The 14,843-nt window shown below is 42.1% G+C and overlaps 1 long non-coding RNA gene across 1 annotated transcript; it reads left to right on the forward strand.

Moving 5' to 3' along the window:
- The first annotated feature begins 4,037 nt into the window (after positions 1-4,037).
- Positions 4,038-13,859, forward strand: LOC145509036 (uncharacterized). Its single transcript, XR_014055804.1, has 4 exons — positions 4,038-4,102; positions 4,628-4,758; positions 6,182-6,409; positions 10,766-13,859. It is a non-coding gene; the product is annotated as an uncharacterized LOC145509036 (long non-coding RNA).
- Positions 13,860-14,843: the final 984 nt, after the last annotated feature.

A 14,843-nucleotide genomic window follows, 5' to 3' on the forward strand; every position in this document is an offset into this window, starting at 1 on the left:
TTCTTTACCAGCTGAGCCACCAGGGAAGGCCTTTACAGAGAAGAGGGTGGTGCTATTTATTAGCTATAGCTAATAGATAGCTAAATAGCTATCTATTTATTAGAACTATCTAGCCTGGGAAGGTGTGGAAGATTGCTGCAAAGATGGCCACCAGCTTTTCCTTCCAACCGTCTCAGCACTTGTCACCTTCAAGAAATAGAGTCCATTTTCCCTCCACCTTGATCTGTGTTGGCCCTGGGACTTGTTCTGATCAGTAGAAAGAGGCAGAAGGGACACCACATGACCCCCCAAGCATACTCCTTTGGGAGCCTGGCACCTTCCACTTTCCCTTTTATTGCATGTGTGATAACTGCTTTGTATCGTGTGTCTGGACTCCTTTTAGAAACCAACCACCACATGAAGAACTCCAGCCAGAGAAATCTCATGGGGACAGACTGAGTCCCAGCTGGTCATGTCAGTTGAGGTGCCTGACGTATAAGTGAAGCTACCTGGGGTCCTCCACCCTCAGCCGAGCTAGTCCAGGCCCCGTGAAGCAGAAGTGAGCTGTTCCCCTCATGACGCCCATCTCCACAGACTCATGAACAAATGCATGGTGGTGGTTTTAAGCCCCTAATTTTTGAGGAGGCTTGTTCTAAATAAAAGATAGCTGACACAGAGGGCCAAGGGGATTTTCTGGAGGAAGTTCTCTTGTAGCTAAGATTTGAAGAGTGGGTACTGGCTTCCCCGGTGGCTCAGCAGTAAAGAATCTGCCTGCAGTGCAGCAGATGCAGAAGATGTGGGTTCAATCTCTGGGTTGGGAAGATCCCCTGGAAGAGGGCACAGCAACCCACTCCAGTCTTCCTGCCTGGAGAATCCCATGGACAGAGGAGCCTGGTGGGCTACAGTCCATAGGGCCACAGAGAGTCGGACACAACTGAGAGACTAAGAACAAGCACAAAGAGTGGGTAGAAGGGGCTGATGGTCCAGGCAGATGGAGCAACGCGTAAAGACCCCAAGGCTGGAGAATTGTGGCACTGTCAAGAACTGGAAGAAGCCCAGTGTAGCCAAATGCAGGGAACCTGGGGGAGAGTAGTTAGTGTGGAGGCTGGAGGGGAGACAAGGGCCAGACAGTACAAGGCTTGTGAGAAGAGACCACACATGACCCTTGCCTTCATCCCAGATAGTTAACAGAGCAAATATGAAAGTAAGTACTCTGCCCAGAGGGGAAAATTCCAATCCATGGACTTTGCTAGCTATATCACAGAGCTGATTTCAAGTAAGGTCTGAAAAGAAAGAGAAGATTTATTTACCCAAGAAATATCTGGTGAGCACCAGTCACCTTCATTGTTGAAGAAAGAACTCATGTACATGCCTGCCAAACGTAGTCAGTGACATGCACACAAAAAAGTCAGCCTTAACATACCCACACACGTGCATGCACACAGAGACACACCCTCCAAAATCCAGAGGGGTTTTCATGTCAGGCAAGCCTGTGTCACCTCAGAAAATTCACTTAATTTCACTGAGCTTTATTTACAATCTTGGAATAACAGCACTTCTTCCATAGATTATTGGGAGTCTCAAGCAAGAAAAATGTATATAAAACACCTAATAAAATACATGAGAGGTGCTAAAAATATGATAGCAAATTAAGAGAGAAAATATTGTGTGAATACAGTTCCAAGCAAGACAAGGCCTACCTAGTGACACAGCGGAAGTGGAATTCAACATTTAAAACAACAGCAAAGTGCCTTTCTTTTGCCTTCTTTATCATATTTATGAGAAAATCTGTTTATATCAGTGGGTGTAGACCATCATGAGAAAAAATTACAGTCTGTATTCCCACTCTCAATGACATGATAGGAAATCAATACCATATACTTGGTGTTTATCATCTACCGGGCACTTTGTATACATGAAGTCATTTGACATCCCCAGCAATCTCCAGTGAAAGGTATTACTCTCCCATTTTGCAGACGTGGAAATTGAGGGTCAGAGGCATAACTGTCTTTCATGAAGCTAGGTCTCACAACCAGAAAGTGCCAGACTTTGAACTCACATCCAGGTGTGCCTGACTCCAAAGCCTGTGCTCTCTGCTGTAGGCCAAGTCCCCTCTTTTGGGGGCATACCTGTGTTTAGGTATGTGGTTTAGGTAGTGTGGTTTCTGAAGGGAATCGTTCCAATTTAAAAGTTATGGGATCTCACCAGGGGCCTGCAGTGTCTCTTTAACGACCACTCTAAGTCAGTGGCATTTTTTTTTCTTTTAAAGCAACTGATATATCAAAGGACATGAACCTGAGGGAAGCAGATCATTTCCTGGGAAGGGGATCATTCTTGGGTACAACGAATCAATAGGGTTAGTTTATCACTGGAGGTTGTGCTTGAGAGAAAAACTAAGATGAGATCGTCCAGTAAGAACCATAATCTCACTGCCCACTTATTTTTAACATTACTGGTCTATTTCAAAGTCTGTCAAATTGCCAAGGATCAACGGAGATCATCTCGAAGGGCCATATGGGCTCCAGAATTCGATTATCTCACAGGCTCTGCCATACCGGACTGCCTTGGAAAGGTGGAGATGCCCATGCACAGAACTCTGATGGCTTTCATCTTGAGTTTGGGCTCATGCATATCTAAGAATGGAGAGTCTCTAAGACAAGTCAGGCTAAATGACTTCTTCCAAGGAAGGAGAGGAATAAACATGTATTAAATTTTGTTTTGTGCCAAGGAATAGACAAAGAATTTTCCCCCATCAAGGCTAAGTTTGACCTAAACTCATTTTAAGAAAAATTCCATCTTCATCATTGATACCTTTTTTAGTGGAAAAATAAAGGCTGAGGTGGGTAGATAGTCATTCATCTGTTTGTCAGAATACTTGAGTAGCTTGAGGTGTGACATGCAGACAAAGCTTGGGAGAATTACAGAAAAAAGCTAGGTAAATAGCAAAGAGAACATTTCAGTGCTACAGCGACATATCCCAGACAAATCTCAGAAAAGAAAGGAATATACAGCCATGCTGAGGGCGGAGGACAGTGTAAATGGGCTTTGTAGGGACACCAGAAAGGTGGGCAAAACCAGGAGATAAGACAGGAGCCAGGAGAGATGACCAAAGTAATAGGTGTGATGATGACTATAACTTTCCTGTCAGGAGCCTGAACCATGAACATCAGTCGACCTCTGTGGTATGAATAAGAAATAATGACATGGTTCGCAGGAACATGGATGCAACTAGAGATGATCACACTAAGGAAAGTACCTCAGAAAGAGAAAGACAAATACTGTATAATATTGCTTACATGAGGAATCTAAACTATGACGCAAATGAACATATCCACAGAACAGAAACAGACTCACAGACATGGAGAACAGACTTGTGGTTGCCAAGGGGTGGAGGGTTGGGGGGGCAGCGAAGTATTGGGAGTTTGGGATGAGCAGATGCAAACCATTATATATAGGATGGATAAATCACAAGATCCTATTGCACAGCACGGGGAACTATATTCAATATCCTGCAAAAAATCATAAAGGAGAAGATGAAAAAGAATATACACGTACAACTGAGTAGCTTTGCTTTACGGCAGAAATTAACACAACAGTGTAAATCAATCTACAATATATTTTTTGTAAGAAAAGAAAGAACGGCATAAACAATTTCCTTCCTGAATACTAGGAACAAACACAAAATTACCGTCCGGCAGTGCAAGGGTTAGTCACACAAAGCTTAATCCTACAATTAACACTGAAGTCAAAAGCTGAAGGAAATTAGAAGAAAGAGAATCAATCAGAGACCCTGGGACGCTGAGAGGGCTCCGGAGAGGCGACGACAGTTGCCGGGAACAGTCAGCAGATGGAGCTGGGGGGCTGCAAACCCCGTGGATTTCAGCGGGGAGCGGGGCGTCTGCGCAGAGGGCTCAGCTCCCCACCGTGGCAATCACACTCCATCGGACGTACGGAGCCCAAGTGAAGCGTGGGCAGCTGACCGCACAGGGATGTGCGTGGGTCCTACGTGGGCACTGACGCAGCCCCAGGACAAAGCGGCCCTTGGCTACCTTCAGCCCGGAGGATGTGTGTCATAGAGACCCAGAGGCTGCACCTCACAGCGAACTGGCTTTGGACATAGGGGGTCTCTGTCTCTTTCATTTTATTTCATTTACTTACTTGTGTTCCTCTCACTTAGGAACGAACTCGTCTGTCCAGAACCGGCGTTTTCTCAAAGAAAATATGTCTGTCCATAAATGGAAAGAAAAATCAGCTAGAAATGTCCCCACCGTGGTGCCTGACATAACCAGTGTGAACTGGGGCCCCAGAGACCAGCCTAAAATCTGGGGGCATCCTTCTGCGGGGGGGGGAAGGACAGCCGCTCTGGGCTCCTGAGCGGTTCCCCGGGCAGCACAGGGGTTAAGCTCCGTGAAGCTGTCTGATCTGACTTAGGGTTTTAGCTGCTCTAACCCTGACATTGTGCTTGGCACACAGGGTGTGCTCAATATCTGACTCTGGACCGATTAATCAAATAAATGAAGCTTTCAGCCTACAGATCTATATGTAAATTCTGACTCTTAAATCCTGTCAGGGACAATGTCCTAGACAAGATATTTGACCTCCTCCTTCAAAAATAATGCGCTGTATTTGTCACTATTTATATTCACAGTGTCTGAAAAAAAGATAGAGGCTGGATAAATCTTTTCTGGAAATGAGACTCTGCCCCTCAGTTTACTCATCTGTAGAAGAAGTACCATGATATCTACCTAGAAGGATTAACTCTTATGAAGGTTAAATGAGGTGATGTATTTAAAGTTCCTGGCACATAAGAAGTGTTGGATAAATACATGGTAACTTAATAGTTTTTGTTGGCAAACATCTCCACTGCCCTCTGTTACCTTATTCCAGGTAACCCTCAAATGTGAATCTGTTCTGCATTCTACCTGTCTCAGGGGCCTCCATGGTTGGAAAGATGCTCCTAAAGCTGATCCTGGCCACAGCCTCCTTGAATTTTACTTTGGGAAAGATGCTAATGGGGGTTTTCCACCTCAGAACTGGAAATCATATACTCAAATCTATAGGGGATATATGATTCTAGAAGCTTCATGGAAGTTCAAAACCTCAGGACCATCTAGAAGCTTCCAAAATGCAGACATCTGCAACTCTAGATGAGAGAAGACCATTCTTTCCCTCAAGGTGCTTAAAGGCAGCTTGCCTTGGAGACTTCTTAAACAGCCGGTCAATTCTGTGTTTCTATAAGATGATGGTACAGAGAAAACCCAATAGCAACATGACTCCTTACAGATTGTTCTTCTGTTTGGGTGGAATTGGATGAGAAGCGTCTTTTAGGAAAGAGATAATGAGGATGACCCTGCATTTGTATAATGCTTTGACTGTTCTTACCAATTTTATATTGGTGTTGCCTACAACTCTGTCAATCAAGTAGACCAGGCACTTTAAATCCTACATTACACATGGAAAAACTGATATTTAGAAGGTTCAGCTGATTTTCCAGACTTGCATTTAGTCAATAGGCAGACCTGAAATTTGTTTCCATCTACAATGCTTTTGAATGAATATACAGCCTCCCAGCTCCCAGCTGTACCTGGAAGAAGGTGACTATCAGGATGCTGTCTGTCCCCTCCCCCCATGACAGAAACACATGGATTGCTGTAGTTCAAACTTTTCTTATAATGAAATGTATTTTCCAAATCTTTTCAGATACACTCAGAAAGTACAACTTATATAAGTTATATTTGAATCTCTTCCCTTTCAACTTCTAATAATTAGTTTCAAATATATGACCACTATTTGCCCTGAATTTGTCTTCTGAAATATATATATGAAGATATATGTATCTTTCTTCCAAGGAGAAATTATTTCTCTTTGGAAAATAATTTCCTTTTAAAAAAATATCTGAAAAGTTGTCCCCTATAATTTGAAACAATTTGGCCCAAGATTGAGTTTGGGGATGGATGAGGGGCACTTCCTCCCCTAAAATACATTTCTTAAAATTCATACACATTTACTTGTCAGTTTTGATGTACATATGATGAATTTAGCTTTGATTGATTTGATTGTTTGATTGGTTTATCGGCTGGGTAATTTGCAAAGTGAGGTTATAATCACATACTTCTATTTAGAAATAATGTCTCTCAGTGTCAGCTTCTTCACTCTTGTTTCTTAAACACTTTTAAAAAAAGATTTATTTATTTATTTTTAGCTCCTCTGGGTCTTCATGGCTGCACGCAAGCTTTCTTCAGTTGCAAAACTGGCAATACCACAGTCTCTTCTGTTGGAACAAGAGTATTTGAAAGGCAACAGTGGATATCTGGAAGGTTTATGGGCTTTGGAATTAGACCTAACTTTGACACCGAACTTGATTCATTCATTCATTCATTCATTCATTCGAAAAATCATCCTATCTTGTATGCCCAGCATTGCTATCTAGGTAGGCATAAATGACGATGAATAGAACTCATGGGTCCTACCCTTGTGAAACTTATAGTCTAGTAACTTGACTCACTGTGTGTCTTTATGCGAGTTACAGTACTTCCCTGAAAAAGTGAAAGTGTTAGTCATTCAGTCATGTCTGACTTTGCAACCCCACGAGCTGTAGCCAACCAGGCAGTACCTCCCTGAACTCCATTTAAACTGTATATTATGTAGTAATACATACTAAAAAACTAAAATAAGGAAAGATGTTTTCTTCACAAGACTGTGGTGAAAAGTTATTTAAATAGCATGAAGCATCTAGTTCATGGCTGGTAGTTAAGTAAATAGGCTCCCCTGGTGGCTCAGTGGTAAAGAATTCCACCTGCCAATGCAGGAGATGTGGGTTTGATCCTTGGGTCAGGAAGACCCCTGAAGAAGGAAAAGGCAACCCACTCCAGTATTCTTGCCTGGAGAATCCCATGGACCGAGGAGCCTGGTGGATTACAGTCCAAAGGGTCACAAAGAGTCAGACATAACTTAGCAACTAAACAACAGTCAAGCAAATGTTCCTGTTTGTCCTACTTAATTAATTAAATCAAGCCTAGCAGCAGAGGGCAGCAGAATCACTTCCGACCTTTGCAGTCTCAATTAAACCTTTGCAATGCAGGCTTACCCTTACCAGGCTGCTCACTCAGATCTCCCTTATAACTTGGCCATCTGGCATTTCTTTTTTGTTTGTTTAATTTTATTGTAGGAGAGTTGATTTACAACATTATATTAATTTCTGTTCTACAGCAAAGTGATTCAGGCATACATATATATGTATGTATAATACACATGCATGTATATTCTTTTTCATATTCTTCTACAACGTGGTTTATCACAGGCTAACCTGTGCTGTACAATAGGACCTTGTTGTTTATCCATCCTGTATATACTGGTTTACATCTGCGACTCCCAAACTCCCAATCCTTCCCTGCCCTCCCCACCTCCCACCTTGGCAACCACAAGTCTGTTCTCTATGTCAGCCAGCTTTTCCCAAGCTTATCCTCTTCAGTTTTGGCAGACCACTCTGGGTTACTGATCACAGCCTCCTCCTTGAACCCTGCTCCCTCGGCTTTCCTAATCCTCTGCTTTCTTTCCCAGTGCTATCCCTGTTTCCCAGCTCCTTTCCCTCCTTCTCCCCCTCATCTTTATGAAGACCATCTCCATGCACACACTGCCGACGTCATCACTGGCCTGACATTTCTTTAGTCTGTCATCCAGCTCCATCTGTCCGTCCTCTGTTCAGGCTGGCCTCCAGCTGAAAATTCCAGCAGTGGTTCTACCATCTTCTCCTCAAAGGGGCCTCCTCCTCTTACCTGTTGATTTCTGTTTAAGAGAAAGTTGAAGTTGAGTCTTTCGGGACCCTTCCCATCCCTCAGTTCCCATCGACAAACACTGATCGATGCTGATTTGGCCCAGTATCCTCAGTCTGTGCCCTCTCTCTCTTCCCCATCACCTTTGTGCAACATCTCATATCAATTACTCAGACTACAGCAACAGCCTCCCGAATGGGCCCCTGCTCCATCCCTCCTCACTTATGTTGCTGGACTCAACTCTCTTCCTAAAGCGTATCTCTGATCTCCTTGCTTCCTTGCTCAGAAACCATTATGGACTCCCCAGAGCATACAAAGTAATAGCCCGTTTCCTCAGTCTGGCACCTGCGAAACTCTTTACAATCTGACTCCAGCTGATGTTTCTGTTTTACCTCTTTGGGGCCCTCTAACCTCTTCCCACACCCCTGCAGGTTATGTCTAGTGGGGGCGTTCCACACTGATCAATGACCACAGAAGCACGCATCTGTAAATTAGGATATGGGCTCTGAATGGCAGAGAGGATGTTATCAAGGCATAAAACTAAGGGCCTCTGAATTCAAAGAGCAGACCAAAGGTTGGAGAGATGTGAACAAAGGGGATGGAGAAGGAAATGGCAATCCACTCCAGTGTTCTTGCCTGGAGAATCCTGTGGATGCAGGAGCCTGGCGGGCTGCTGTCCATAGGGTTGCACAGAGGCTGATACGACTGAAGCGACTTAGCAGCAGCAGCACCAGAACAAAGGGGATAGAGGGTGGGATGTGACTGGAGAGAAAGTAGGGCCTTCTACTCAGGGTTTCAAGGAGACCCGATGGCCGATTTTGTTAAGCAGTGGGATGCTATTGGATAGTTTTAAATGTTATGGGTGATATCATCATCTCAATTTTAAAAGATGACCCTGCAGCAGGTAATCTCAACACGGGGGCTGTTGTCCTTAGCTTCTGATAGCCCTCAGAGAACCTGGAAACAGGGTCCTCCATAATGCATGCTCAGTCGTGTCTGACTCTTTGTGACCCCATGGACTGTAGCCGCCAGGCTCCTCTGTCCGTGGGATTCTCCAGGCAAGAGTACTGGAGAGGGTTGCCATGCTCTTCCCCAGAAGATCTTCCCGACCAGGGACTGAACCCAAAAGGAGCTGTTGAATGAACATCTGGACCAGAGGAATGAAAGCAGACATAAAGGAAGAGGGGACGTGAAAAGAAGAGGGAATGAGGGAAAGCCGGTTAAACTGACTAAAGAGAGGGGAAAGCCGTTTTGAGATTTACGTTTAAAACAGTGAGATACTTTTACAGAAACATTCTAAGTGTGGGCTGCCGTTTCCTAGCTGTCACCACAAGTTCGCATTTGTTGAAATTTGGCTTTGGAATTGCCTTCAGAGGCTGTTTATCAATTATACACTTCAAATCGCATTGTCTTTATTGTCAAATTTGGTTACAACCTTTGTTTTTTCAAGTTTTCCCCATGCCCGTATGTCTTTTTATATTTGTTTTCTTATATCGTTTTCTTAAATTTTAAATTATATGCCTCTTCATATTGTTTATTTGGATTGCCAGCTTCTAGAAGACAGAGACTAGATGTTTTAAATAAATTTTAAGAGGAAAAGCAACTGTTATGGAGCTGGCCTCCCTGTGGGGGTTTCTCCCATTTATTGTCAAGGCAGAGAGGGTAGTGGGCAGGTGTAGGGAGTGGTGGGTTGAAAGGGGACCAGAATCAGGGCAGTAGAAGGAGGCTCCTGCCTTTCTCCTTTCTCCTTTTTTCTAGTGCAGAGGATACTGAACTTAGAATATATATACCAATGTGGAGAAGTTTCTTTCATAAGGAGAGCATCGTGTAGTGGATCAAGCATGGACACTGCAGTCAGAATGCCTGGATTTAAATTCAGACGGCATCACTTACTAGCTGAGGGGCCTTGGGCAACTGACATATCCTCTCCAGGTTTCAATTTTCTCATCTGTCCAGTGGTCTGACAGTACCAGCTATCTCATGGTTAATTAAAGATTAAATATGGACGGTACTCAGAGAAGGCCTGGCCCGCAGGAAGCACTCAGTACTTCTCAGCTGTTGTTCCTGTTACTGTTCATAAGGAAGAGGGTGCCTGTATTTGTACTTTCTCGTGTTTTAAGATTCTTTGTTCCAAAAGATTTGAAATTGCAGTTATGAAGTTTGATGCACATTTTCCACGTATTCTTCTACAGACTTTATTTTGATGGTTCACAGAAATATAATTAGCCTCATGCAAATATTTTGGTTAGGGCTAAAAGCCACCTTCAACATTTAGCACAAAGAACAAAACGCTTAAAAATCATCATGTCTTGAAAGCTAAATGTGAGAGCTCTGTGGGTAAATCCCCTAACAAGTGAGAGATTTTGAATAAACAGTAATTATGTAGCAAAAATCTAAGTAACAGCTGCAGGGAATGTTGAAACAAGCAGAGCCTGGAGGTTTGTGTACATGAAAGATATAACCTGGTGGAATAATTTATTATCTGGAACAAGGGAATCTCTATGCATACTAACTCTATGCATATCATCTGTATAGGAAATTTAAGGAATGAAAATACTTCCTTGTCACCTTAGAACATTTATTGCTAAAATGTTTACTTTTCAAAAGTAGTGTGATGTTAGCCAGCTGTGGACTTCTGGCATGATGTATAGTGATGGTTAAACATATGTGTATTTATTTGATATTGTCAGTTTCCTAGCCTGAGTATGGCAGCGATTTTCCATTTCCTCATTGTTTTCATTTAACAGAATTTTTAAAAAGTATTTCAGCACTTTAAGTCAATGATGAAAGAACAAAGGAGAGAATGAAGAGAGAGAAGGAGAGTAGGCTATTGAGTAAGAGATGAGAAAACTGTAGAGTTGAGTGCCAATAATTATAAAGATTAAGTAAAAATCTTGCATATGTCTGTATTGTGAATTTTTCCTAATTAAAAATGAACCATGAAAGCATCATGACGACCTGTGGCCAGAGACTGAATCATCTTTGCATGATATCAACATGACCCACTTGTGCAGGTCCCCAGGAAACAGAGTGGAATTCCAGATCCGAGAGGACAAGCTGAGGACCTTTTCCATCCATGTGCATGAGGAGATCTTGATACAGACGGAGATGATACAGCCTTCTCTCCTACATAGTTCTTTCCAGTTATTCCTACTCCGAGAACTGAGAACTTCACAGTATGTCCCATTTTTAACTGCTCTTTATAGAAATACACTTGTCAGAGTCCATCAAAGCCATGGACAGTGTAAAAAATGGAGAAAGTTTCCAATGGGGGAGAGTCATAGAAATCCCCCAAAGGAGGAAATTGTAAGTAGACTTTCCACATGACTCTCATTCTTTAAGAATTTGCTCCACGTATGCAGTCCTACTTTTGGCCAACTCCAAAGGAAATGGCCCCTCACTCTTCACTCATTCACCAAAAATCAAACAGGAGAGATAAATGATCCTTCCACAGTGTCCCAGTAAATCCTTAATTGGTTGGTTGGTTGGTTTAGTCGCTAAGTTGTATCCGACTCATGCAACCCCAAGAACTATAGCCTGCCAGGCTCCTCTGCCCATGGGATTCTCCAGGCAAGAACACTGGAGTGGGTTGCCATTTCCTTCTCCAAGGGATCTTCTCAACCCAGGAATCAAACTGGGGTCTCCTGCATTGTAGGCAAATAAATCCTTAAGGATTGTCTGTTTATTTTCAACTTGACGTATTAATCAGTGTCAGTTGAAAAATATATTAAAAAGTTAAATGATTTTCATTTCCACTACCACTTATGTTGCAGTGGAATACAGTGGTAAAACATGTTTGTGAAGTGTTGGGCTGTAACACTGTATTTCTTCTGACATAAGCAGTATTACAGGGTTTTATTTTTGCACTGTTTTAGAGATGGGTAAAAACAAGACTCAGAGATTTAAGAGCTTTATAGAAGAGTCAGAAACAACCCATTGCTCTATATTGTAAATCACCCCATTTTGAATGAAATTGCCTGATTCACAGAGAAGTTTCAGGTTCACTGGGTAAAAGAGATGAAGAAGAAGAAGGGATGGGGTTGGAGGGGGGAGAAAAATTTTTTAAAAATAGGAAAGAGAGAAGGGGAAGACGAAGAAAAAAAGAGCTACATGGTTTTTCTCTTCACTCATTTTCCCAGTTCAAAGTCAGAGCCTGGTAGCGCAGGTAGAAGGGATATGTGGTGCTAAATCTGTACCCTCTGAATGCCCAACAAATTAATTGAAGGGTATTTACACTGAGCTGTCATTGTGCTGCAGACTGAGTTGGGAGAAAGGGTGGGTTGATTTATTCACTATTTATAGCAGTGAAAACAAGTTGAGTGAAATTAAAGCAGACTTACAGTCTGTTGGTTGGTTCTTGGCCAGCAAGGACCATGTGCCTGTCAGATTTACTCAGCTCTTACTACCAGGATTGCACAAAAGTTTAGGCAGTGCAGATTGTTTTTAATTTTTTCCCCAAAGTAATAAACTAGAGATATTCTGAGGTATTGGTGGATTTGGATAGCAGATTTCAAATGTAAATACAAGAGAAAGCACTAGGCAGTTTGTTTCTCAATGAAAAGAAAATTGTGATAGCAACAGATAAAGTGAACCATGCCTGTTGTTTTCTTAAAAATCTCTTTTCCTTTGGTATTCTATAGTTTGATTATAGTATGTCTGAGGGTGAGTGTATTGTTATTTACACAGTTTGCAAGTCGTTGGGCTTTCTGAATCTATAGATTCATGTCTTTCATCAGTTTTATAAACTCAGCACGATCTATTCAGATAGCTTCTTTCCTACATTTTCTCTGTTTAACACCTCATTTTGTCCTCCATGTCTCAATGTTTTTGTACTTTTCATCTTCCTGGGTTGATGGGCTTTGGGTGATTTCCTCAGATCGATCTTTCAGATCAACAATTCTCTTTTTTTTCTGTGACTTGTCTGTTGTTAACATGTCCATTGAGTTTTAAAATGTATACATATTTTTTAGTTTTAAAGTTTGAAATAATTTTCATTTTAAAATAATTATAGAATCATCAGTTGGAAAACAGTACAGAGAGTTCATGAATACCTATGTTCAGCTTTCCCCATTATTTTCCCCTATTAAATAACTAGAATGAATTATGGAAGGAGTTGATTGGCACAATACTATCAAATAAAGAACAGATTTCACAAGTTTTTGCATGCACTCATATTTTAGGGTCACTTCAGTTCGGTTCAGTTGCTCAGTCACGTTTGACTCTTTGCGTCTCCATGGACTGCAGCATGCCAGGCCTCCCTGTCCATCACCAACTCACGGAACTTACTTAAACTCGTGTCCATCGCATCGGTGATGCCATCCAACCATCTCATCCTCTGTCGTCCCCTTCTCCTCCTGTCCTCAATCTTTCCCAGCATCAGGGTCTTTCCGAATGAGTCAGCTCTTCGCATCAAGTGGCCAAAGTATTGGAGTTTCAGCTTCAGCATCAGTCCTTCCAATGAACAGTCAGGACTGATTTCCTTTAGGATGAACTGGTTGGATCTCCTTGCACTCCGAGGGGCTCTCAAGAGTTTTCTCCAACACCACAGTTCAAAAGTATCAATTCCTGGGCGCTCAGCTTTCCTTATAGTCCAACTCTCACATCCATACAGGACTACTGGAAAAACCATAGCCTTGATGAGATGGACCTTTGTTGGCAAAGTGATGTCTCTGCTTTTTAATATGCTGTCTAGGTCAGTCATAACTTTTCTTCCAAGGAGTACGCGTTTTTTAATTTCATGGCTGCAGTCACCATCTGCAGTGATTTTGGAGCCCAAAAAAATAAAGTCTGACACTGTTTCCACTGTTTCCTCATCTATTTGCCATGAAGTGATGGGACCAGATGCCATGATCTTAGTTTTCTGAATATTGAGCTTTAAGACAACTTTTTCACTCTCCTCTTTCACTTTCATCAAGAGGCTCTTTAGCTCTTCTTCACTTTCTGCCATTAGATGACTATCATCTGTGTATCTGAGGTTATTGATATTTCTCCTGGCAACCTTGATTCCAACTTGTGATTCATCCTGCTCAGAATTTCACATGATGTACTCTGCATAGAAGTTAAATAAACAAGATGACAATATACAGCCTTGTTGAACTCCTTTCCCAATTTTAACCAGTCAGTTGTTCCATGTAAGATTCTAACTGTTGCTTCTTGACTCACATACAGGTTTCTCACGAGACAGGTAACATGGTCTGGTATTCCCATCTCCTTAAGAATTTTCCAGTTTATTGTGATCCACATGCTCAAAGGCTTTAGCATAGTCAATGAAGCAGAAGAAGATGTTTTTCAGGAAGTCTCTGCTTTCTCTATGGTCCAAGGAATGTTGGCAATTTGATCTCTGGTTTCTCTGCCTTTTCTAAACTCAGCTTGTATATCTGGAAATTCTTGGTTCACATACTGCTGAAGCTTAGCTTGAAGGATACTGAGCATAATTTTATTAGCATGCAAAATGAGTGCAATTGTCTGATGGTTTGAACATTCTTTGACACTGCCTTTCTTGGGATTGGAATGAAAACTGACCTTTTCCAGTCCTGTGGCCGCTGCTGACTTTTCCACATTTGCTGACATATTGAGTGCAGCATTTTAACAGCATCATCTTTTAGGATTTGGAATAGCTCAGCTGGAATTCCATCACCTCCACTAGCCTTGTTTGTACTAATGCTTCTTAAGGCCCACTTGACTTCAAACTCCAGAATATCTGGCTCTAGGTGAGTGATCACACCATCCTGGGTATGCTGGTCATTAAGACCTTTTTTGTATAGTTCTTTTGTGTATTCTTGCCACCTCTTCTTAATCTGTTCTGCCTAAGTTAGGTCCTTACCGTTTCTCTCCCTTATTTTGTCCATCCTTGCATGAAATGTTCTGCTGTAATCTACAGTTTTCTTGAAGACATCTCTAGTCTTTCCCATTCTGTTGTTTTCCTCTACTACTTTGCATTGTTCATTGAAGAAGGGCGTCTTATCTCTCTTTGCCATCCTCTGGAACTCTGCATTCAGTTGGATATATCTTTCCCTTTCTCCCTTGCTTTTTTTGCTTCTCTTCCTTCCTCAGCGGTTTGTAAAGTCTCCTCAGACAACCACTTTGCCTTCT

This window comes from Giraffa tippelskirchi, chromosome 6 (assembly GCF_054371585.1).
Source record: "Giraffa tippelskirchi isolate mGirTip1 chromosome 6, T2T-mGirTip1v1.2.pri, whole genome shotgun sequence".
In the NCBI taxonomy this organism is placed as follows: domain Eukaryota; kingdom Metazoa; phylum Chordata; class Mammalia; order Artiodactyla; family Giraffidae; genus Giraffa; species Giraffa tippelskirchi.